We start from the raw sequence: 25145 nt of genomic DNA, 5'->3' as shown, positions 1-25145 counted from the left end.
CAATCTATGGGCTAATAACGTGAAGATAGGCTGGATGTGATGTGATGAGAGTCCATCAGAGTGCCTCATGGAAGCTTGCTACTGTTTCCATGCTTCTCACCTAACTCTCTTCTGTAACAGTGTGGTGGGAATATCCTCACCTTCACTCCTTCCTTTGCCTTCCTTGTCTGTCTTTCAGTTCCCTTTCCTGCAAGTTATACTGCCATTCAGTTAAACATGACACAGTAGGGCACGGCGGCCCATCCGAAACATAACGCATGTTGCTTCCATCTTATACACAGCAGCAAGACAAGACTAATTTCTTCTTTACAAAGCACAATATATTAATCCATAAATGCATGAATATTCATTGATTATTAACCTCTTGGGGGTGGGGCTGCGGGGTTGCGGCACCTATAGGCGGGTGTATGGATGAGAAAGAAGAAGAAAAATAATAAAATATTTTGAGATTATTGACGTACAAACTTTGTGTCACGTATACACACACGGATGAATGCACATGTGTGTGCGCATGCACACATGCACACACGCACACACGCACACACAGGCACACTAAGTGCTTTTCTGGCTGACCGGCAATGTTAACACACCCTGGGAAGTGATGCAGAAAGCAGGAAAGAAATCAGTTAATGCATAATGCATAATGCACAGGTGCGTGTGTGCGTGTGTGCGTGTGTGCGTGTGTGCGTGTGTGCGTGTGTGCGTGTGTGTGTGTGTGTGTGTGTGTGTGTGTGTGTGTGTGTGTGCCCGTGTGCGCGCGTGTGCGTGTGTGCACTCGCATGTGTGTGTCTGTGTGTGTTTCTGCGTGTGTGCGTGTGGCATAGCTGAGCTGAGCTCACAGCGGAAGTGAGTGGGCAGCAGAGGAAAATCAGGTGGGCCCAAAGACGCTCAGCTTCCTCTCCTAAACAATGAGCACACACTCACGGCTCTCTTTCTATTCCTGTGAGACTACGTTCTGCTTCGTCCCTACACTGTGTTGTAACTGAAGGTGACAGTGACACTGAATTTCAACCGGAAAAATACGTGAGGCATCGAATGAAACGTATGAATGAGTCATTATTCCATCTGATTTCTTTCTGTTTATCATGTTCACCTTTGCCTTTTGCTCCTCTCATTCTCTCTCTCTCTCTCTCTGTGGTGTGTGCGTCTCTCCCTCCCTTTCGTCCTTGTTGCCATGAGTACTGATTTGTTCCATCGGCAAGTGGTCTTGCTTCTGTAAGTGCAGATTCACATTTGAAACGTTCCCACCTCCGCATGCCCTAGCTGTGGCCTCATGCAGCTATTGATATAATACTGTAAGTCTGATTGGCCCACCGCTACAGTGATATGTAGACAAGCATTCAGTTTTGAAAACTTAAGACATAGGTTGTTGAAGGGCGCCTAACTTTCTGTATGAGTGGGAGAGCACAAAGAGAGACTCGCTCAGAGAATTTTGTTCTCGCAAAATGTTTTAATGAATTAATTCTTATTTTTTGCCCTCAAAATATTGAAGAGGTGGTGCCATGGTTTTGCACTTTTTCAGTTTTTCATGTGTGTAGCGATTTTCTTTCTCTAGGTCATTCAAAGTCTGGTCAGATGATGTGGATGAGAGAAGTTCATAGGAAAATACCAGGTGATGTCTCAGTTGTAGCAGCAAAGAAGAGGAGCGGTCGGCCGGGAACACATTAAGTCTCAAACAAGCATCCAAGTGTCAAGTGTCCACATAAAAACATAATTTTAACAATTGCTGTACACTTTTTTGAAAAAAATCTTCCTCCTAGTATAACCATAATACTTGATGATTATGTTTTGGGGGGGGGGGGGTCACTGAAAATCACGGCACCCCATCTTTAAGTCTGGTGTCGATTTCACGTTGGCCACGTTGACCACGTTGACTACCTCCAGCCATAGTCAGTTCTGTTCCAATCTGGGAACCCATCGCCAAATGAAAAGGAAAAACAGCGCCCTCTGCTGTTTTTTACTATCTCACTTGTTGGCTCTGGGAGGAAGTCGACGTAGCACACGTACGCAAGGAAACCAGGGTTTTGGTCTGCCTTCAGCCTTTCACTTCCGGTGGTGCGACTATGTTTTCATTCCCACTAACAATATTTCTACATGGAACACTACTAACACCACTTCTCCCAGAGAACGGATCGTTTTGATTATAAGCCCACTTGTTTCTATGACGAAAGAGCAAGTTAAAGTGTGAATATCTTTCCGTGGTTTTGTCTGCTCCGAGGACGCTATTGTTAAATGAGTTTCGGTTTGTTTCTAGTGGGGAAGGATCGGCAGACACGTAAATCCCGCCCACTACATTTGATTGGGTAAAGCGTGGCCTGCTTCCTGATCTGAAGGCACGCCCACTTGTAGGCCAGTGCGTACGCGATATGACAAAGCCCCCTGACAGATTCAAACGCAGAGCAGAATCTGTTCTTGAGAGATTAGTTCTGTTCATAACTCACCAATTGTTTTGGTCACAGGCCGGCCGTAATCTCATCACAGACACACAACTGCAATTTTAGCAGTCCAGTCAGTAGATATTCCTCGTTCGTCGTTAAGTAGGCATGTAAATCTATAGCTGTCACTCTTAACACACAGACTCAATACTATAGATCTGCTATTTTCAAAAACTCTTGCTATACAATGTCGAACATTTGGAATATTTGGGATTTTTTTTTTGTAATTATTATTTAAACCAGTGGTTCTCAAATATTTTCATAAAATGTTTTGTGCCAACTAGGGAGCATTTGTGTTGTTAGAATGTTTCAAAAAATATTCCAAATATTCCACATTTTATTGCAAGAGTTTTTGAAAATAGCAGATTTACAAGCGACGCGTTGGGAGCTTGTAGTAATTCACAACATGAGATTGAAGATCAGTTATTTTTGTTGGGGTCTCCCCATCGTGCAACGATGAAATCAGGATTAATGAATCAGGAATAGATACTTTTACATCAAAGTATGTCATACAGACATCTTTGTCCAGGATCTAGAAAAGGAAGGATGGTCCAATGTATTATTATCGTTTTATTTACTCTCTCTCACTCACTCACTCACTCACGCACACACTCTCTCACTCTCTCTCTCACTCAGACTTTCTCCCTCTCTCTCTCTCTCTCTCTCTCTCTCTCTCTCTCTCTCTCTCTCTCTCGCTCTCTCTCTCTCTCTCTCTCTCTCTGGGTGGGTGCCGCGGGTGGGGAGCCAGGCAACGGGCAATGGTAGCGTGGGGGAACACATGCTCTCTCTGGCTCCATGGTTTAGGCGCCAGTGGTTGTTGTGATATGATCAAAGAACTAAGAAGTGTGACAAAACCAACCAGTAGGGGTGAGCAGTACTACATTAGTGTGCAGGGAAAATTAGGGAATTAGCATGACAACTAAATTGGGAGAAAAGGGGGGTAAATTGGCACACACAGAAAAAGATACATGAAATTCGTCACAAAACGTATCTCATCATCATAGGGAGGGACTAGTGGTTTGGGGGTTTTCTTTGTCTTGTTCTTGTTTGTGATCGCTACCTGCTCCAGGTAGTGTCCCCACGGGGGGACCTCCCCCACAAGCTGGTATAAAACTATAACGTGAAAATCCTTGTGTTGCATGTACAAATGGAACCGAAAAGGATGCTTTTTAACTCTGTGAGTGCACAAATGGAACAGAAATGGACCCAAAGGTCCAGTTGATTCCGTTTTGTGCACTCTCCTGGGGTTTAAATCATGAACACTCAGGATTCTACAGTGCAAATTCATGTGTGAAGAGATATAACTTAATAAATTGGCAGGGGGGATGTGGGATTAGGCTTCATCCTGTTTCATGCTCTGTTTAGCGTTCCAGGGGAGCTTTTGGTGCTCTATCCCTCTGCTGTGTGTGTGTGTGTGTGTGTGTGCCGATGGTGCTGGCCAAGAGTGAAAGCCACCCAAACCCACCCGAACCTCATGCCACCCCCAACCCCTCTATCTACTACAACAGTGGCTCTCAAACTTTTTCATGTTTGTGTCATGTATTTGGCCGCAGACCCCCCATCAAAAGATGTTGTGCCACGGATCCCGAGAAGAGAAGTACATATCAAGAAGAATTCTAAATGATTCAAGAAATTGCCAAAAGATTCTCATGATTTTTCATGATAGTAGATCTACAAGCTCACAGTGCGCCACAAGCTTGTGGCTATTTTTGAATATCCAAAGTCTAAAATACAAGAGGTTTGGTCCGCTATATGCGAGCCTCACATCAACAGCTCACATGTTTTGAGTGTCTCTAAGGCTAATTCAGACCGTTCCGCAACGTTCTTATGCTTAATTTATGCTCCGTCTTATGGCGGTGTCACACAACGTAAATAGCAGGCTTCAAACAGTTATTTAGTCTATTCACAAATCTTTAATAATAATAATAATAATGTATTTTATTTGTATTGAATTGTTTTCATTCACAGGGAATCTGAGAGTGCTATAGTCAGAAGTAGGCTTAAGGATGGCAATGTTTGCTGTATGTCCGTCCTTCCTTCCATCCATCCCGTCCAAAACAAGATATCTTGAAAACTGATTAAAAAAAACAATGCCTTGGCCTAACCTTAACCCTAAACCTAACCTCAAAACCACACCCACCTGGGCGAAACACCATGATAAAGAGAGAGATCCGGTATACCTTGATGCTCCCCAGAGGATGAACCTCTAGCACCGCCCTTAGGCCAAACTGTCCACTTGTTCTATTATTATGTTTTTGAAGCTTCGCAGCCCAAAAAGGGACACAGCTGTTTAAATTTAACAAAGTCCCATGGCCATTGACCAGATGGGAAGACAAATTGTGTCAACGTGTGCACCACCACCTTCCTCTTATGACCCAATGCCACACACGCACCACCATGTTTTTCTTGTTGCTTCATTTAGATAGGAGAGCATAGGGAGACAGTAAACTGAACAACATGCAACACAAGTCTCTGTCTTGATTCGAACACTTAAGACCACAAGGATGAGATGAGCCACTATACATATATGTGTGCATTTTTGAGTACATTTTGATACCAATGCTTTTGTACTTTTACTCAAGTACATTTTGAATTCTGGACTTTTACTTGTAGAGTATTTCTACATTGCAGTATTGATACTTTTACTTAAGTAAAATAAAATGTAGTACTTTTTCCATCACTGCATGTGTGCATGTAGTAGTGTGTGCAAATGACCTATAGGGGTTGGGGATAGTGGGGGGGTGAGGGTTAACCCCCACCACTCGACTCATGATACGCATATCCTTTACTGGTGATAAGAGGCGGCTTCTTTGGAACCATGAGCATCAGAGTTGGACCACACAGAACAGCCCCTTTTGTCTTTTTACGTCTGTGGTCTTCCGCACTTGTCCCCTAACCATGAAAACACATTTGACAATGGGGAGGAAACCACTGGAGAGACTGAAACTCAACACGTAGATAGACTCACTTACCAGCAGTGTTGCCAGGTCTGCTTATAATAAGTGACTTTGGACTTGTTTTTCCTGTAACGTCACTTGTAAACAGGCTATTGGTAGTTGCGGGTTGTGTTTTTTTGGGCTAGTTTCTAGAATGTAGTTGCTTATTTGGGCTTGATTCTAAAGTGTAGTTGCTTATTTGGGCTTGTTTCTAAAGTGTAGTTGCTTATTTGGGTTTGTTTCAAAAGTGTAGTTGCTTATTTGGGCTTGTTTCTAAAGTATAGTCGCTTATTTGGGTTTGTTTCTAAAGTGTAGTTGCTTATTTGGGTTTGTTTCTAAAGTGTAGTTGCTTATTTGGGCTTGTTTCTAAAGTGTAGTTGCTTATTTGGGCTTGCTTCCAAAAAAAAATCGAATGTTTTGAAATCTGCAATTTTCAAATAGTCGATGTATACAGTATATAGATTCAAAGTGCTCATGTGGCCTATATAGTCGCTTCTTTTGGACTTGTTTTCCTAGACCTGGTTGCTTATTTCTCTCTCACAAAATCTGGCAACGCTGACTACCAGTAAACACTCAGTGATCTCATAACCACAGGACATGAAGGCACAGTGGCATATGAGAGAGAGAGAGAGAGAGAGAGAGAGAGAGAGAGAGGTAGCTTCGTGAGAAATAAAGAAGAAAAAGAAACAATATCCTCTGGACAATCAGGCTCACATGTTCTAGAAGTAGAACCATGCACAAGCAACTTAACAACATAAATAAATAAACGTTGACAAACCTATTTATGATTTTTCTTCTTTCTGCTTATCTTTATTTCTTGTTTCTTTGTTACTGTCATGCGAAACCAAAATAAAATATTTTTTACTCTTATGCACTCACTGTATGTAAGATGCAACAATAAAAATCTTGAATCTTGAATGTTGAACACACCATGTATGTACACTACAGCACTGAGTTACATGGGTGAGAGAGGTGCTACCCACTTATCATCTATCTACATCTACATCTACTACGTATACATTACCCAAATCTCTGTCTGTCTGTGTGTCTGTCTCTTGACATGCCAAACATCATAGCACAGAGGTCATGACCTCCAAGCACCCTGATAATGGCTATAGCATACTGCCTGTGAATGACCGCCGTCACCCACACATGACAAGTACTGCACTAGTATGAGACAATGATGTTGTTACACAAGTGTCACCAGTTCAAAGGATGCCAGTGGCAACTTGCTGCTGCTGTGATTGTGTGTGTGCGTGCGTGCGTGCGTGTTTGTGTGCACGCGTGTGACCTTTGCGTGAGTGGACAGTTCCGTTGTGGCAGGATGTTCCCAGTAAAACCCTTGAAAACAAATAAATAACAACCGCTTCCACAATTACAACAACAACTCATACACACCCCCTTTCTCCTAGGTCAAAACAATCCAATAACTGAGACACTATCTGGGATCTTCTCAGGCGAGCACGGCCATGTGACCCGTTTCTGAGATGCAAACGAGAAGGAGAGAAAGAAACTCTTCATAAGCTTTCACTTCTACAGCGATGCTGATGGTAAATCTTCAAACTCTCATGAATTAATGACTCGATCATTTTATGGCAATTACAAAAAAGAAAAGCGCCTAGATGGAGACAGCAAGCGTAGCGTGTCTATTTTTACACTCTCGCAGTTAAATTGCCAAAAGTGATTATTATATGGTGGATATAAGCCAGGGGCAATATTACAATTAGCAATTCTATGCTAGCATATTGGTAATTTAGTGATTGAATATTTTATACTATACACATGCCATGTGTTGTTTTCCATTTTGCAAGACGTGATTTGTCATGTGAGCGATAATATTTCAATACTAAACCTTGCACCTTGGCTTCTACTATGGCTCTGTCTCTGTTAGTATCCTGTCACTGGCTGCTGTAAACCCAGCTCCTCCTCGGGGTTCAGTAAAGTTGCATCTTATCTAATGCTGTAGTAGAGCTATTAGGAGGACAACTATGGCCATTGGCTGTGCAGCGCTTAATGTTTAGCCCTACATTTTGTGTTTGAGTGTTGTGAGAGATGGTAATTGTATATATGAAAACAGGCAGACTGCATTGTTAAATGTTAATTGGTTTTAATAACTTTTTTATTCACACAAAGGACACTCATAGTTGTTGGAGCTCTAAAAGAAAGATCTCCTGAGTGAGTTTCTCTGAATTTCTCCACATAAGGTACACAAAATCTGTCTTTAGTCCAATCAGTCTGTTCCAGAAGAGCAATACAACACTGCCCTCTTCTGGCTCAGATTAGAAATGCAGGAGGTTGACAGTTGTGACCAGTAGTGAGAGTAAGCATAACATTATTATTAAAGAAAAAGAAGAAAAAAAGAAAAGAGCTGTTCACCATTTGAAAGTATAGTAGTAGTAATAGTGACACCTATCCTTAGAAAATAATGAATAGCACACAATTAAAACCAATTGTGGTACTTTTTAAAAGGACAATATAGGTAAACTGCACCCATGTACATGGGGGAAAAGGGAAGTTTACCGACCGTGCCCTATCATAGAAGAACCTAACACTGAGGAGGAAATTCCTCACTAAAGGATATATTATTTTGGGGTGAAACCGTCTGTGTTTCTCTCTCTCATTAGTTCTGTGCCTTAAGCCAGAACAGAACAAAAACGGTTGACCTTCAAGAGAAGCAAGCACAGAGGTCAGGATTTGCTACAAGTGGCCCAAAGCCCACACTACACTGTTCCCATAGGTCTAGGACATTTGAGCAGCCCGGGTAAACAAGATAAAAGTGCAAGGCCTCCGGAATGTTTCGGATTAGATTGATTGTTAAAATAAACAAAAAAAGTCTCTCTCTCTCTGTGTGTGTGTGTGTGTGTGTGTGTGTGTGTGTGTGTGTGTGTGTGTGTGTGTGTGCGTGCGTGCGTGCGTGCGTGCGTGCGTGCGTGCGTGCGTGCGTGCGTGCGTGCGTGCGTGTGTGTGTGAAAATGCCAACAAGGTCAAACGTTTGATAGCTAATCTGTGTGTTTTACTTGAGGTGTTTTTTCCAGAGTTATTTCTTGACCGAACATAAGATCTAATTCTTGTGATATTTCCAGCTTGGACGGTACACCACTGCAAAGAGTCGAACACACCAAATACCTGGGCCTTTGGCTTGACACTGAAGTGTCATTTGAAAGTCATATTGATCGTATTCTTTCAACTTATAATACCATTCTCTACTAATTACCAGTTGAGGCACTCCACACAGCTCAATTTTTATGTTCCTGCAATTTCCAAATCAATACAGCCATGAAAGCCTTTATGTTCAAAGCTCCTTCTGACTGGAACAACTTAAGCCTCAGTTGCGTGCCGGTGTCGTGCTCAGTGAATAAAAGATCTACAAGCTCGCCACGCATCACAAATCTGCTATTTACGGCATGCAACACCAGTGTGTATATATCAGGCTTTACCTGTCAATTACCTGTGAATATGCAATCCATATCATATTTTAATCACTTTAAAAGTGCACTGTCTTCTCATAATGCGATTACCTACATGTCCATAACTATTATACCATTATAAATAATGAATACATAATTATGATTACCTAAAATGTGTCATAATAATTATAACTGTATGCTATCTCTGACTTGGTTTGTGTGACATTATTGTTGTTGTTGTTGTTGTTTCTGATGTTGTTTTGTTGTTTGGTGCATTTGGAATTCATTTTTGTTAAATGTGGTTTATATTGTATTATTGGTCCTCCCCCTGGAAAACGAGATGCTACATCTCAAGAGGTTATTCCTAATAAAGAATAAAGAAGCTGCATTTGGAGTCTTGTCCTGTTAAACCACATGCTGTTCAAACAGAACCCTATTTTTCATGTTTGCTTGGACAAGTCTTCATTTGATTCTAGAATAAAATATAGTAATAATTCTAACATAAATTTAAACCAAACCATCACATTGTGACGCGTTGTTGTGAGCTTGTAGATCGGCAATTTTTGGCAAAGCGATTTGGTGTAGACGGAAAAAAGTGGTCCAGTTGCAACTCAGGTCTGTTTCACTAAGACTAGAAGGTTTTAGTGGTTAAACAAATTATGACTTTGTCATTGTACTATAATGTGATGACTTTGATCATTGCCTGTACGTGATGACAGACATCTACTGTATGTTGAGTCATTCTCAGTTCATAATGGTGCATCATGAGTCAACAGACTCCCACTTGAAGACACCCTCCCTATACACACATTCTGCCATTCTCTCTGTTGATGAACTGTCTTCATCCATGACCAAACCAGTCAAATATGAAACATTCCAACAACACATTATAGAGAGAGAGAGAGAGAGAGAGAGAGAGAGAGAGAGAGAGAGAGAGAGTGTTTAGGCTAGTAAAATATGTTTTAAATGTTTCTTAAAACGTATATACTAGCAGACTTACAATAATTTTAATATGCATTGCCTCATTTTACGTTTTATGATAAGAATTGAATGAATTGATTTAATTGGTAAAACATTATCGTTGTTTTGTTATTACTGTTATTCCTTCTACAAGCAGGGCTTTGGCATAATTCTCACCTGTACACATGACTAAGCTGTGATGATGTTACTTGAGACGTGTTATCGTGTGATGCAACGTGGCGTTATAAAGTGTAATAGAATGTGATGACTTTGAGCATTGCCTGTACATGATGACAGACATCTACGCTATGTTGTCATTCTGATTTCTCATTTCATAATGGTGCATCATGAGTCAGCAAACTCCCACATGAAGACACCACCCTCCCTATAGACACATTCTGCCATCCTCTCTGTTGTTGAACTGATTGTCTTCATCCATGACCAAACCAGCCAAATATTAAACATTCCAACAACACATTTAAAGAGATGACATACAGTCACTGGAAAGGGGCGCTCCGCAGAGCTTTCTTTTTTGGTGCTGCATTGTGTATTTGGCCGCGGACCTCCATCTGAAAATATTTTGTGCCAGGGACCCCCCCATACACATTTGTCTCAAAATGTTTCAAAAAAATATTCCTTATTGTTTTGCAAGATTTCTTTTGAAAATAGCCGATCTTTGTGAGCTTGTAGATCGGCTATTTTCAAATAGCAAATGTATATCAGGCTCAAGTGGTTAAACTGAGTTGAATGCAAAATTAACTCATTTTGCTGGGAACCCACTGGTACCCCCCCCCCCCCCCCCCAAGGACCCCTGGGGACCCCACTTTGAGAACCAATGGTGTATCAGGGTCGATCAGGTAAAATTGCCATGGTATTTATGGGGAGTTGCGCCATCCAGTGGTGGACAGTAGCGATGTATATTTTCCGGAGTACTGTATTTAAGCAACTTTCACTTGTAGTTGAGTAATTTCACCAGTTTGACCAGCAGTATCTATACTTTGACTCAAGTATTAGGGTTGAGAATGACACACAGGTACGGTTCAAGATTTATAGGCCGAAACGGGCTGGTATAGCCCACTTTAAACACACATATGCTTATATTGGCCACCGTGAGGCCTATTTGAAAGATCTGTTGACCAACATGGCTGCCTACACGAAAAGTGTGGGGCTGATTGGTCCACACAAACAAGACATAATCTTAGCCTCTGGCCTTCGGCCTGGCGGAGATAATGAACTATACTGTAGAGTGAACATCCTTTAGGGCAGTGGTTCTTAAACCCAACCCTGAGACCCCTGAATGAAAACCAGCAGTGTTCTGAGTCTCCAGGACTGTAGATGAGAAGCACTGCCTTTAGGTATGCTGATAACATCATACCTGGAATGCACCGAACTCTGACCTCGGTCCTCGGCGGATGTCATGGAGGGCAGTCAGAGGCGTGTCCAATGCACTTAGACGAAGTGAGAAAGTGAGAGAAAGACAGAATTGTGGTTTAATATCTACTCTGACTGGTGATCTCATCTATCTAGCAGTCATTTGGGATCTGGAAGGTTCCCGGTTCAGTCACTGGCTCCTCCTGGTTTCATGTCGAAGTGTCCTTGAGCAAGACACTGAACCCCTAAATTCTCCCTGATCTAAAACAGGGCTGTCCTCAAATTATAGTTGGACGTATCCCCAACTATCTTTCCCCTAGAGTCAAACAACGCACTCCCCTCAGTGAGCTCCACGGAGGCAACCTCGTGGGAGTGTTATCCTCTCTTTTTTTTCTGTAAATATTTAGTCCAGGTTGGTGCCTTGCATGGCTGCCTTCACTGTCTGTGTGAATGTCTCTGTGAATGGGTGAATGTGACACACGTTCTAACGCGCTTTATAGCACATTATAAAGGTGCTATAAAAATGCAAACCATTGAGAGACAAACAGACAGACAGACAGACACAGACAGACAGACAGACAGACAGACAGACAGACAGACAGACAGACAGACAGACAGACAGACAGACACAGACAGACAGACAGACAGACAGACAGACAGACAGACAGACAGACAGACAGACAGACAGACAGACAGACAGACAGAGTTTAGGCTAGTAAAACATGTTTTAAATGTTTCTTAAAATAGCAGACTTACAGTCATTTTAATATGCATTGCCTCATTTTACTTGTTTTATGATAAGAATTAAATGTGTATTTGATTTGATTGGTAAAACATTATCGTTGTTTTGTTGTTAGTATCATTTCTACAAGCAGAAATGTATTGACAGGGCTTTGGCATAATTCTCACCTGTACTCATAAAAGCTGTGATGTTACAGTGTGACGTGTTATCGTGTGATGTAACGTGGCGTCTGGGTCCCTGCCCCTAATTTTAACCATCACTATCTAGGTCTTTAAACATCTTGTTTTAGCCAGCTATTGATAGCTCCCTATTACAATATTTGTGGCACCACCCTTCATATCTATTCATAGCATCTGCACTGGCTTACAGACAAACAATACACAAAACCTGTTTGTTTCAAATGTGTGTGCATTAGTTAAGCCCTTAATGAAGGATAGAGAGAGAGAGAGAGAGAGAGAGAGAGAGAGAGAGAGAGAGAGAGAGAGAGAGAGAGAGAGAGAGAGAGAGAGAGAGACAGAGAGAGATAGCAAGAGGGGGGAGTGCGTGTATTCATTTATTGTATGCATCGTCTGCGACACTTGCCCCACCCTATAATACTAACTGTTCCAGTGGTAGTGGAGAGACAACCTCATGTGGTGGAATGCTGTCCTGCAATACACACACACACACACACACACACACACACACACACACACACACACACACACACACACACACACACACACACACACACACACACACACACACACACACACACACACACACACACACACACACACACACACACACACACACACTATCCTTACGGCAAAAATAACGGCATACATTTGTCCACATAAATAAGTCACAAGTCTACTGACTGTTGTCTGGCTGGCTCTCATCATGGAACCTGCAGGAAGCAGGATTCCAAAAGTATTTGCTTGAATAGAACCTGATTTACCTGCTGTCTGTGATGCTGTTCAAGAATGGAGTGGACAGACAGGTGAGACAGGAACAGGAGGAGGGGAAATCTTAAGAGGGAGACAAACAGATATAGAGATTTATTGACCTACATTGTGGAACACACACACACACACACACACACACACACACACACACACACACACACACACACACACACACACACACACACCCCGAAACCAAAATAATTGTACTCTTGTAATTGTACTCTTGTACACTCTCTTTCTAAAGAAGTCATAATAAATAACAGTAATTATATATATATATATATTATATATTATATATATATGCATACACACACACACACACACACACACACACACACACACACACACACACACACACACACACACACACACACACACACACACACACACACACAGAAATCTTGGACTGACCAAGTTACACTAAGCTCTGTTCTCAACCTCATCTGATCCCATTCTGAATGCCATTCTGGTCTGTTACACTTTATCTGCTTTGGAAACTTGGAAATGTATTTATGTCCAGCACTGGTTCCCGGGAACTGTATTAATAATAGTGACCACTCTTTCTAATAGTTAGGATGGGTAAATGCAGAGGACAAATTTCACATAATGTGCAAATGTATAGTGACAAATACCCCAAAACAACTAAAGAGGACTACATTATTACTACTACTTTGGACATTTTTAAATGCATTTATGTCAAACTGCTGCACATAGCCTATTATCAATAGCCAGTAGCCACACAGTAACATCATTAGTATGCATATTCATTTATCAATTTGTAACTCTGAGAGGGTACAAATGTAACCAGTTTGATTTGTACCCTCTCAGAGGAGTTTTACTGTGTATCAAAGATGTCGCAACAGTGTCCTAAGCAGGTTCAGTTGCTCAATTCCATGAGTGGGTTGTAGGCAGCATTAACAGTGTAACAATATCACCAGTAGGCCTTTACTGTGTCCATTTGTAACTCTGAGAGGGTACAAATGTCACCAAATGGAGTTACATTTGTATTCTCCCAGGAGTTTCACAGTGCATCAAGTAAACCTGCAGCAACAGTGATTGAACCACAGGTTCAGTTGCTCAATCCCATGAGCAGTGGTGTAAAGTAACTAAGTACATTTACTCAAGTACTGTACTTAAGTACAAATTTGAGGTATTTCTACTTTACTAGAGTATTTCCAATTTTCAGCACTTTTACTTTTACTCCACTACTCCAATTATTTGACATCTTTAGTTACTAGTTACTTTGTAGATTTTGATTATTATTACAAAACATCCATTACCCACTTCAGCCCTATATTAAATTCAGCCATTAGAACATAGCTAAAATATTTGAATAACATTTAAAAAAAAATGTAAAACTTGTGAAACGGGACATTCTGCATAGTGAGCAGCACTTTCTACTTTTGGTACTTTAAGTACATTTTGATACCAATACTTTTGTACTTGTACTTCTCTGTAAATTTAGAATTCCGGACCTTTTACTTGTAACAGAGTATTTCTTCATCGCATCGTATTGATACTTTTACTTAAGTAAAAAAAAAAAAAAGAGTACTTTTTCCACCACTGGGTTGTGGTTGCTCAATCCCATGAGTGGATTGTTCTGAAGGCAGGGAACGTTTTTGTCTTCTTCTTGGTGAGTCAAACAAACGGCGTCGGTCACACCCTTCCATCCCTCCCTCCCTCCTTCTCTCTCTGCCCGCCCGCCATGTTCTGGAGCACAGACTCACTAAACCACACACACACACACATACACACGCACACACACATCCATGTAGCTTAGCATAGCAGCAACAAGCTCCTTTCCAACAGCAACTAAAATAAGTGCTTTATCCTGGGCACTCTTCCCTCGGGGGCTTGGCCGAGACGACACCTGACTTATGGGTTTATATGTGTGGATCACAGAGTAACCAGAACACGGTGGTAAGTTGTGGGTTTCGTGCATCTTTCTTGTGTTGTTGCTGAGTTGTTTTGTTTTTTTCCAGGGGGTCCACAGTCACACACACACACATACACACACAGTACACACGCACACACACACACTGAGTCTCCAGATTGGTGATGTCTCGCCTTGGCAGTCCGGGGCTAACCGTTGCTGCTAAGTAGCTTAGCATGCTAGTTGAGAGTTTTTTTTATATTAAGAGCCTGAACGTGTGGCTTGACTTAAAACTACACGTTTTCAGCCGGGAAAAGTGTCGACGAGTGTGGCGTCGACACCCTTTCGAGCTGGAAACGTGCGTTTTGTTGCTTTGTGATGCAGATTAAAGTGCGATAATGGAGGCATTACTCAGCAGCGGCGGTAGTATCGTTAGCAAGTTGGCCGGGGTGGCTGTGTTGTGTTGGGGCGACTCCCTAGTGCAGTGGTGGCTCTCTAACTTTTTACATTTCAAGGTCTCCCCTTAACTCTGACAGTGTACAAATGGAACGGGTCCATTTGGTTCCATTTGTACACTGTCAGAGTTACAGACTTGCAAGGGTCAATTTTTAGACCCTCCTAAAAGGGAACCCAGTGTTGAGTCCCTGGAATCCAATTTGAGAACCACTGCCTTTAGTGTTTCACCTCATAGGAACTTCAACAGCTGGAGTTTATTTTCTATCTTTCAGTGAGGGGAGTGTGTGTGTTTTGGGATGATGATCAACAGTTGGCTTTAAAGGCAGCGTACGGCTAGCTAACATCACTTTGAAGCTTCGCTTACAGACTGGTGGTCGCCGTGGTGCGACCCTTCGACAAGTGACATTCCATAGAAACCAATGACGTTATTTTTGAACCCCCAAACAAGTGTTTACAAACGCGTAATTTTGTCTAGCGAGCCATTAGCCAGCGATCACTTTGATCAACTTTTCTCTTAACCAAGATTTGGTCTCTCGGAGTGAAAAAACAACACTTTAGAGCTGGAGAGCTGGAAGCCCCTAAATCTGATGATATTATCATGTCCGAAAATAGCAGATATACACGTTCAAAACAGGTTCCATATGGTTGTAAATGTGCTGTTAATGTGGGTTACATGTTTTAGCACATTACTGTGTTTTAGGTGTTAACTGCATGTAGAGATGCTGATATGAATCTCTGCCTAGTATAGTTTGTTTAGGTAATGTAAGTGGTGGTCAGTCATGTCCAATGGAAAGGTACATGGGATACTTCACTGTAGCATGCATTTTGAATCACCTTTAGCAACTAGTTTTAAAGTTGTGCCCATCCTTAAACTGATTGGAGCAGTTTAGCGCACTGGCTAATACAGCCCACGACTGTAGTGGTTCTGTTTTGCATCCTATCAGGTCATCAAGGAAGGAATTCTGCGCTGTGATTTATTTCACTCTGCCATGGACCTGTTCGTTGATGGACGTTGTTAGTGGCCTTACTAGCCTACTGCTGTCATGACAACAACTAAGATGACTGAACAAATCAATTCACGGCCAAATCTAAGCTTTCCTGACATCTTTCGGGTGAAGATGTCTAGGGGTATTAAAGCTCTGTTTGTCGACCCCTCCTCTCCTAGTTAATGCTGCTGGTATTTGGCTAACTGTGACTCCAGGCTAACTATGATGACTGCTGTTTGCAATGCATGACTGGGTGATGTTGCTGCTCAACATTTGCTAGCTCTGTTTCCTGGGCTGCACTGACACTGAGTACGTATGAACGTGGCTGGAGGAGAGAGAGAGAGGGGCTGGGCTTTTGTCCATTGTCAGGACGATCAGTCAGTCACAGTGGGTGACTGATGCATTATCACCGTCCTCCTCCCGTTCCTCACCACTGGCTTTGTCTCTCCCGGGACCAGGGCGGACAAAAGGCTGGATGACGTGTCGATCTGAAGGGGGTGTCTTGTCCTGTCTCTCTCCTCACTTCAGCCCGCTTGATGTTCAGCCATGTGTAGCACTGCTCAGAGACACTGTTCTCACATGTGCTGGCTGCCCGGTTCTGTTTGGATCCGACTTTATATACAATTCTTAGCTTGTAGGAAGTTAATCCTCCCTGTGGTTTAGGATTGTTTACATGTTGCTTGTGGCCACCATTTGGTTGGAAAGTGTGTACTGGTGAATGAGAACTGAGAAACATTTGAGAATGGAATGGGTCATGACTTGAGTTCTGTTCATCGGAATAGATTCTGACGCACAGTTCTTGGGAATGAACTGGCTGCCTGGTTGACTTGATGTCCCTCTTCTGCACTCTTTGGCTTTGACAACACACACACACACACACACACACACACACACACACACACACACACACACACACACACACACACACACACACACACACACACACACACACACACACACACACACACACACACACACACACACAGGTGCATGATTATGCAATCTTTGTATCTCTACATCAGATTTATCCTTGCTGTTTGAACCTGGCAGGGCAGGCCTGTTCTAGCTGTACTGCTTCTTAATCCTTAATGCAACTCACAGTTTACCTGGACTCTGCCAAGACACACACACACACACACACACACACACACACACACACACACACACACACACACACACACACACACACACACACACACACACACACACACACACACACACACACACACACACACACACACACACACACACAATACAGTTTAGTTAGGCTAGTTTTGGCTGGACGTCATTAATGGGTGTGTTTTGTGTTGCTGACTCCTTTTTGCTCAAGGGTCAGAGTGAGTCCAGTGGAGTTAGGTTAACCACTAATGGTTCTCACTTATTATCACTGGCTAATTTGACAAGTAATCACCAGGGCATTTTCACATCACTATTAATCAAAAGTGTCCTAAATAACATTTGTGTATTTATTACTCCATTATTACTTATTTTGAAGATATGTTCAAGTCTGCCTTAAATACTATTGCATTTCAGTCCAAGCCAAATCCATCCATCACTTGCCTGCTTGTTTGAGTGTTCATGGCTACACTTATGAATGTCATGATTTTAGGACCTTATCTTATCTATTTTAATCTGAAGTGGGCATTATCGTAAATCAAATGTTTGAAGTAACTAGTATGCTAGAGTTCTGCAATTTTTAGTCCCCCACTGGGCCCCCAGTAGGGGTGGGGGCAGTGAGTATTGGTTTGCACTCCCTCTGTCTGTCTGTCTGAGATCTTGTCCGGAGCATATTATCTCCCATAAGGCCTAGCATGACCATAATGGTATGGTGCCATTAAAGCCAGTGTATCACATACCAAAAGTAGGTCACTGTGTCCCTAAACAATCCCTGCATGCTTTTTAAGTGGGGGACTATGGATTGGCCTGCAATACTTTGCCTTGCTAAAACATCATTGTGAAACAGTTCTACCCATCAGTAATTATGCAACCCTGCTCACAATGTTAAATTAAGTGAGATAATAGAAAACATTCTGATTTCCAGCACACACAATGGCATACAGTTGACTAGTCAGTTTCTTGAATGTGGGATTTGGCTAGAAGAGCCTTTACAGTCGATATGGAAAAGAATGTGGGCCTAATTTGCATGTCCTTCCGTTGCATCTAGCGGGGAACCCATTCCATGCTGTGTGAGTGTTGTTATGAAATTAATGCCGACTGTGATGGAGGTGGAATGAAGGTTTGGCTGCACCATAAATTCTAACAGGCTTGTGGTTTAGCTACGCAAACACCAACAACCTTGCCATCATACTGTAAATACTAGGGATGTAAGTTACCATTGATCAGGGGACAGTTCATTATTGATTCTCAAATGTACAAATTAAATTGGTGAATTAAGAAATTAATTGTGATACTCTTTAAACATTAGAGTGCATAATCTAGTTTTGAATTAGCTTGATCACACGCTCCTTAATTGTTTTCAGTGCTCTTACTATTGGATAATGTTTCTGATCTGGCAGAGTGGCATGTCTGCCCGTGCACTCGGAGGGAGTCCCGCATTCAGCTCAAAAGTATTTGTTTTGGGACGGTGCTTCTGGCAAGACTATGTTTAGTTTCAAATGGACTTCATGTGAGTCATTGCTATAACAGTCAGATCACTGTAATGACCAGGTAGTTAGTGGTTTAGCCTAAAAGACTACAAAAATGAATGTATAGTATGACCTGATCCCGTGGCCTAAACTGAAACCGACTGAAAATAGATCTTAACATTTCGAAGCACAACAGTGCAAGTATAGGGAACGGGCTTAGGGCGGAGACTTGCCCAAAATGACGTAGTTCCGGTCGCCATCTTTTTTGCTTTGACTGACGACAGTTGTAAATAAGGAAGCGCGGTGTCAATAATATGATAAAGCCACCCTCCCGCGAGTGTAATATTGCGATTATACAACAGTTACCATCAAAATAAAACATGTCAAAATGTATTCATATTGTGGGACCTTTCTCTCTCAAAATAACAACCTTTCTGCGAAAATATTACATTTTCTAGTTTTTGTCCCCTGAGAATTAATTGAAATACTCTTTTTTTTTTCAGTCTGAATTTGTCTTGAATCTCATTTTGAAAAAGAAAACAAAAAGAACAAACTAAAAACGTCTGCTCCTCAAAATATGTCTTCATACTAACATGAAGACAAGTGAAGACAAACTTATGGATTTTGTTCAGCAAATGTTACAAAGAAATTATCCCATTGGAATTATTAAGAGGCAGGAGTGTCACACTGACTGATTATAGTATGTTTATTTCTTTAGTCAAATCTCTTTCCATCTGTGTCTGTTATTGGGATAAAGGTGATGGGGTTGGTGGGGTGAACTTAGACATTATCATTGTCAGTGTTCATTAAGAGCTGGAGCTATTGGAACTAGACTCAGGGTTCCATTCATAATGTGTTTAACAGCAGGCTCAATAGGCCATTGCTCTGATCCTGCTGGGGTCATCATTAGCACAAGCAGAAATCACCTGAGCCACTTATTGCCTTGTTTTCTGTGTATGCATCGATGCAAATAATTTGTCCTCCTGGACCATGGACAATCATAGGGTGCAGGAAGTATCTACGTTCTTTCAATTCATCACTCCTAAATTCTGTGTGTCAGGTGAAAATAAGCAAAAATAACAGGAGTAAGTGGGACACGGTCACTTATAAGTGAAAGTAGCTAAGCCCGTAAAACCTTATGATAAACAGACCAGACCACTAAAATAATTTTAGGCTAGTCCCTGACTCCCTGTCAGAATTTCATGTAGAGACTTGCTTTGTGGTGATGTCTGTCAAAGTCGGTGCTTTGGCTATATTCACTCTCTAAAAAGCCTGCTGTGCTGCAAACCGTGTCTACTTTCCAATAAAATTGGTTTATGTCCTGCTCTCCAGGCTCCCTACTAATTTGTCCACCAATTGAGAAGCACTCCTTCCTTGCAAGTGTCAGGTTGGGCAGCATGTAAAACGTAAAACATTCAATGTTGACGACGGTTTGAACTCTGAGCCTGACTGTCTGTCTGCCGTGAGTTCAGCCGGCGGTCATGTTACGACTGGGATTTGCATTACCCTGCTTTAGTTGACGTACTAAAAGAAATAGAAAATGTGAAGTAACCCTTTCTCATCTTTTCTCTTTTGAGGCAATGAGCTGAGTGCTGACACTCATCCACAGCGACACAGCACGAGTAGAACGAGACAGTGGGACGCGCACCGCAGCTAAATCAGCTTTGTCAGACTAGTATGTTTTAAGTTTTCTTTCTTGAGCAACACTCGTCTGCAATGTACACCCAATGATCTTTTCTAGTTTTCAGGTTTTCTCATAATTGTGTCCCCTACCTTAACCCATTAAGACCTGGAACGCATCTGTGTCAGTTTAGATTTCTTTGGCTATTCAAAAAAAAAATTTAATAGCCAAATATTTTTGAAAAATCTTGAAAACATTTTTTTTTTTTTTTTTTTTTTTCAAAAAACTGTTAGGATTTAGAAAACATTTTTAAGAATCGCCTCAGGTCTTAATGGATAGGGAAAAAAATAATCTTTTACTTTTCTTGTCCGATGCTGTTGCTGATAGCCAGGCTAAGAAAGGTGACAGGCAGGGTATTTGACAAGGATTTGAAGGAACTCCTCTGCCCACTGCCACATATTAATGTGCAATGAACACTTCACACAGACAGATCTTGCCTGTGTGCAGTCTTCCAGGCCTTGGAACTGGGACGATATAACGGGGAGAGGAGGTGAGGGGAGGAGGGAGGGAGGGAGTGGGGCTTCCGGGGGAGGAGATGGGACAGGCTCTCCTCTCTTCCTCTTGTCTGCTGTGGGTGAATAGGTGATTATAGCAGCAGATGTGTCATTAGGCCTGAGTTGTATTCATACGGATGCAGGGGGGGAGCAGGGGGCACTCCACAGGAATCACATTTCACTGGCTTTAAGTGAATTTACGGGATGTGCCAAGTTGTTTTGTTACCCCCATTCCCCCTACCCCCTCTTCTCTCCTCACCCTCGTCCCCCCTCAGCTGTCATTCCACTGCATGGCCAAGCAGGAAGCTTTGACATACACGCACACGTGCGCGCACACACACACATACACACACACAGGAGCACTTGTTGCCTTGAAATTTTAAATAGTTGCGCTGCAAACATACAATATGTAGAGACACACATACATATGACAGACGCTTCATAACAATGACAATTTAATGTTTCCTTTTTTTTTTAAGTAAAAAGAGCGGAAAAAGCTGATCAACAAGCTTACAAGTTACAAGACATCACTTTGTGACGTGTTTCCAAAAATAGCGGAAATAGCTGATCTACAAGCTTACAAGAAGTTACAACTGCTTTTGCCGCTATTTTTGGAAATTGTTTGAAAATGTGTGAAAATTTTTTCCTACATGGAAACGATTCTGATGATTTTGCAAAACAATTGCGATTAGGCGATTATGTAATAATTGTGACAGGCCTACTGGTTGCAGGGCGTGTGTGTGCATGCTGTGACTTAGTATCACATTACTGTCTGGGATAACTCACTATGGGCCTTTCTAGAGCGCTGCAGTTGGGGAAATAGTGGACTGATGGGATTGCTGCACTGAGTATTGACAAAATATTTATATTTACATTTCTTTTGCTGAATATTGAAGTGCTAATATGATTTGATACTACTTGAGAACAAAACTTTTTGAGAGTAGAACATTCATCGCTCATGCATGCATGGTTTGTTTGATTTGCATAATCAAACGTCACCAACTTTCCACTTTAATTTTAGGGCAGGGATTGTGCACATTCTATCATTTAAGTTTGGATATGGGGCCGTGACTACAGAAAGTGATTTTTTTGCGAAACGTAGTGCTTTGGATATTATGTGTACACTAGGCATGTTCTGATTGGTTAATGGTGAGATTTCAGTGTTTCCCCTAGCCAGAAGCTGAAGGTATGCAGGACGAATGTGCCGCGGAAAAAAATGGGTTCTCAAAATGCATATTTATGCTCAAACATGAAGTCTTATATAGTACATGTGCACAGTAATAATCTGTATAGTTTACATATGAATTGTCTCCAGATTTAGGAAAATATACTTTTATTAGACAAGAGTATAGACAAAAGTATACAAATCAGTCAGTCACACATCAACAACTAGTGATGGCACAGATGGCATCCTGCCTGAGAGCATTTGAGCATTATATCAATGCATTTGAGCATTGATATAAATGTTTCTGTAGAAAAAATCATGCTGTGGCGGTCGGATTTAAGGGGTGGCGGCCGGTCACTGCTTAATGCATATAGGGGAAACACTGGATTTAGATTAAGAGATTTTAATTTATCGTGAAATTGTCCTTCGTCATACATTAGGATGAATTGGCTTTTGTTGAGCTGCAAATTCAGTACCACTTAAAACCTCTATGCTTGAAATAGGGTTCAGAAAATAGGGTCAGATCTACAAGCTTGTACATCAGCTATGTCTGGCGAACGTTCCTCCCAGAATAGGGATGCTGGGTGTACAAGTGGTTAACAAAAGTGCCATTTTAAGTTTTAAGCTTAGTTTGATTATTTCCATAATATCGTTAATCGCAAAAATGTTTTGCCACATTAATCGTGGCATGTAATTTTCATCCCATCCGTAGCGGAGATATTTTGTCTCCTTTGCATCTCTGCTCTCCAAGTACTCACCAAAACGTTGCTCCATAGTTAATGTTATGGATATAATTTTGATTATGATATTACAGCTAACATAATGATGTTGAATGGAACTTGGCTCTGTGAAACGTCACGGCAAGCACTGACACTGGGAGTTGGATAGAGGAGACTTCGTTTTAACGTTTCACCTTTGCCATTTCGGTAAAACTCATATTTCCAAATACAAGAGGTTAAATCTTTTTATACTTATGCATCGTCCATGCAGGCATTGATTTAACTGAGCTCCGTGCGTGCAGAAACGTAACTCCCTCTGTAAAACATGACGGAAGCTTATTTAGTCCGACAATGGTCTTTTATTAAACCATGTGATTATATATTATTCATGGTCTAAGCTCAACACACAACTGTTGTAGTGTGTTTAGTTTGTGATGAAAAACAACACATCAGATTTCTCAGAATATCCTGACTTCTCAGAGGACTCGTTTCACTTAACCCATTAAGACCGGGAATGCATCTGTGTCATTTTAGGTTTCTTTGGCTATTCAAAAATAGCAGATATACAAGCTCATAGCACCGAGTGCCGCGCTATTGTATGCAAATCTTTGAATATATGTATTTTTTAAAACATTTGTAAAATATTTTGTTCCAGGGACCCCCAGAAGCAAAGATTTGAGTTACAAATGTTGCTTTAAATATATATTATATATATATATATATTCAAAGATTTGCACAACTTTTCACGATTTAAAAAAAAATAGCTGTATAGCTTGTATATCTGCTATTTTTGAATAGCCAAAAAAATCTTAAAATGACACAGATGCGTTCCCAGTCTTAATGGGTTAAGTAGATTATAACCCATTTGTTTCCATTGCTATCTCATATGAATAATACCCAGACTGCTGAGTGTGTCTTTTATGTATGCACCATGGGTTGGGTAACCCCTGATGTAGGGTTATAGGAGGGTAGACAGCTGTGGCTGTGTGTGCATACGCTTTCCCTTAAGGTGTGGGTGCTGTGCGTGGGTCAGGAAGTGAGTACCAGCTGGGCTTCTAATCTAGCAGACAGGAACACATGACAGGACTCATCAGTTGACATCATTTTCAGGTTTCAACTTCAAATGCTTTGACTCAAACCTGACGGCCATCAAGGAAAGGAAACACTTTATTTACTCACTTGGCACTGGTTAGAGCTGAGTCATTTGTCCTTAGTTCATTTTTACTATTGTTCCAGGCAGCCCTCAATAGTGTGAGGGCTGGAACATTGACTGTGTAAAACAGAACATTTATTATCTTGCGATATACTTTCCACAGTCCGTAATCATGGACTATTTCTGTATCAACCAGTATTGAAAATCAATCACTATTTGATATAGAAACATTACATTTAATTTAGAAGTGTAATAGTTTAAGTTAGATTGCATTAATATAAGATGCAAATACCTGGCCATTGGGGCTTATCACAGTATGATTAAAACATTTCCCATTCGCAAGTTCAGTCGTCTGGCTGAGAATTTAAGCCCACAACGTAGTATGCAGACTCTCTGCCCATGCAAAGCAGATTTCACACATCGTTCCAAAAAGGCTCAGCTGAAACTCTTTAACACACTTGTGCTGCACAAGTGAGAACTCCCCAGCAAGGGTTTAGCAGGCTACAAGAGGATGTAGCTATCTTCTTAGATTTTTTACTGTTTCACAATATAGATTTAAAATTGTAATGTGCAGGTTATTACTGCAACAGTCAGAACTCATGTTTAGTAGCTGTGCTTTAAACTTTCAGAGGTGCAAGCTGGGTCATTTGCAGTACATGAATTACATGTACATGAAGTGTGCAGAGTTCACAGGGATACGGATGGTGCTGTTGAATAATAGATACAGAGAAGAGTTATTTCTGACTCAAGACCTGAAAAGCTGTGATCAGCAGGATAGTGTTTTTGTGAACATGGCTTCCAGTAGCCTCCGTTTTGGCCTGTCCCTGCACTTGAAACCTACCCGGAGATCAACACCTTAACCACCTTGAACTTCCCCGAAAGCCTGGGAAAGCCCTGACCACATAGAGCTGCCATCAGTTCTTCTCCAGAATCTCCACACCCTGCCTTGTAATTTGCCGTTCAGACAGGTTACTTAAACTCAAGTGAGATTATCAAAGTGGAAGACACGGTTCACATTGAAAGCACACCCTGGCCATGCACAGTTCTAATATGTGGGTGGTATAGATCCTGCTACTCACAACAATTAATCGCATATCTGGTGTTTGTAGTGGATTTGTAAAATGATGGATCTGCTTACGGCAACATTGTTAGGCGTTGTCCTGCGTCTCTAGCGCATAACAATACAAGAGGACGCAGAGAACTCACTATAGCTGTGTCTGCGGGACGTGCACTAT

The 25145-nt window shown here is 41.5% G+C and overlaps 2 protein-coding genes across 6 annotated transcripts in view; one reads left to right on the top strand and one right to left on the bottom strand.

The window, feature by feature from the left end:
• rpusd1 (RNA pseudouridine synthase domain containing 1) overlaps nt 1-25145 on the bottom strand; it is a 426852-nt gene that overhangs the window by 291505 nt on the left and 110202 nt on the right. The gene's annotated exons all lie outside the window — the stretch shown is intronic.
• epn2 (epsin 2) overlaps nt 14531-25145 on the top strand; it is a 39104-nt gene continuing 28489 nt past the window's right edge. For 4 of the 5 annotated variants that reach the window (XM_084072425.1, XM_084072424.1, XM_084072423.1 and 1 more), the window contains exon 1: nt 14531-14718. The gene's annotated coding sequence lies outside the window, so the exon portion shown is untranslated. Of the gene's footprint in view, nt 14719-20275; nt 20374-25145 lie in introns of all 5 variants that reach the window. The other variant, XM_084072422.1, reaches the window with a different exon arrangement.

Source organism: Gymnoscopelus microlampas (assembly GCF_963454915.1).
Source record: "Gymnoscopelus microlampas genome assembly, chromosome: 11".
Lineage (NCBI taxonomy): Eukaryota > Metazoa > Chordata > Actinopteri > Myctophiformes > Myctophidae > Gymnoscopelus > Gymnoscopelus microlampas.
The sequence above is the reverse complement of the archived record's forward strand: the minus strand, read 5'-3'. Positions and strand labels throughout refer to the sequence as shown.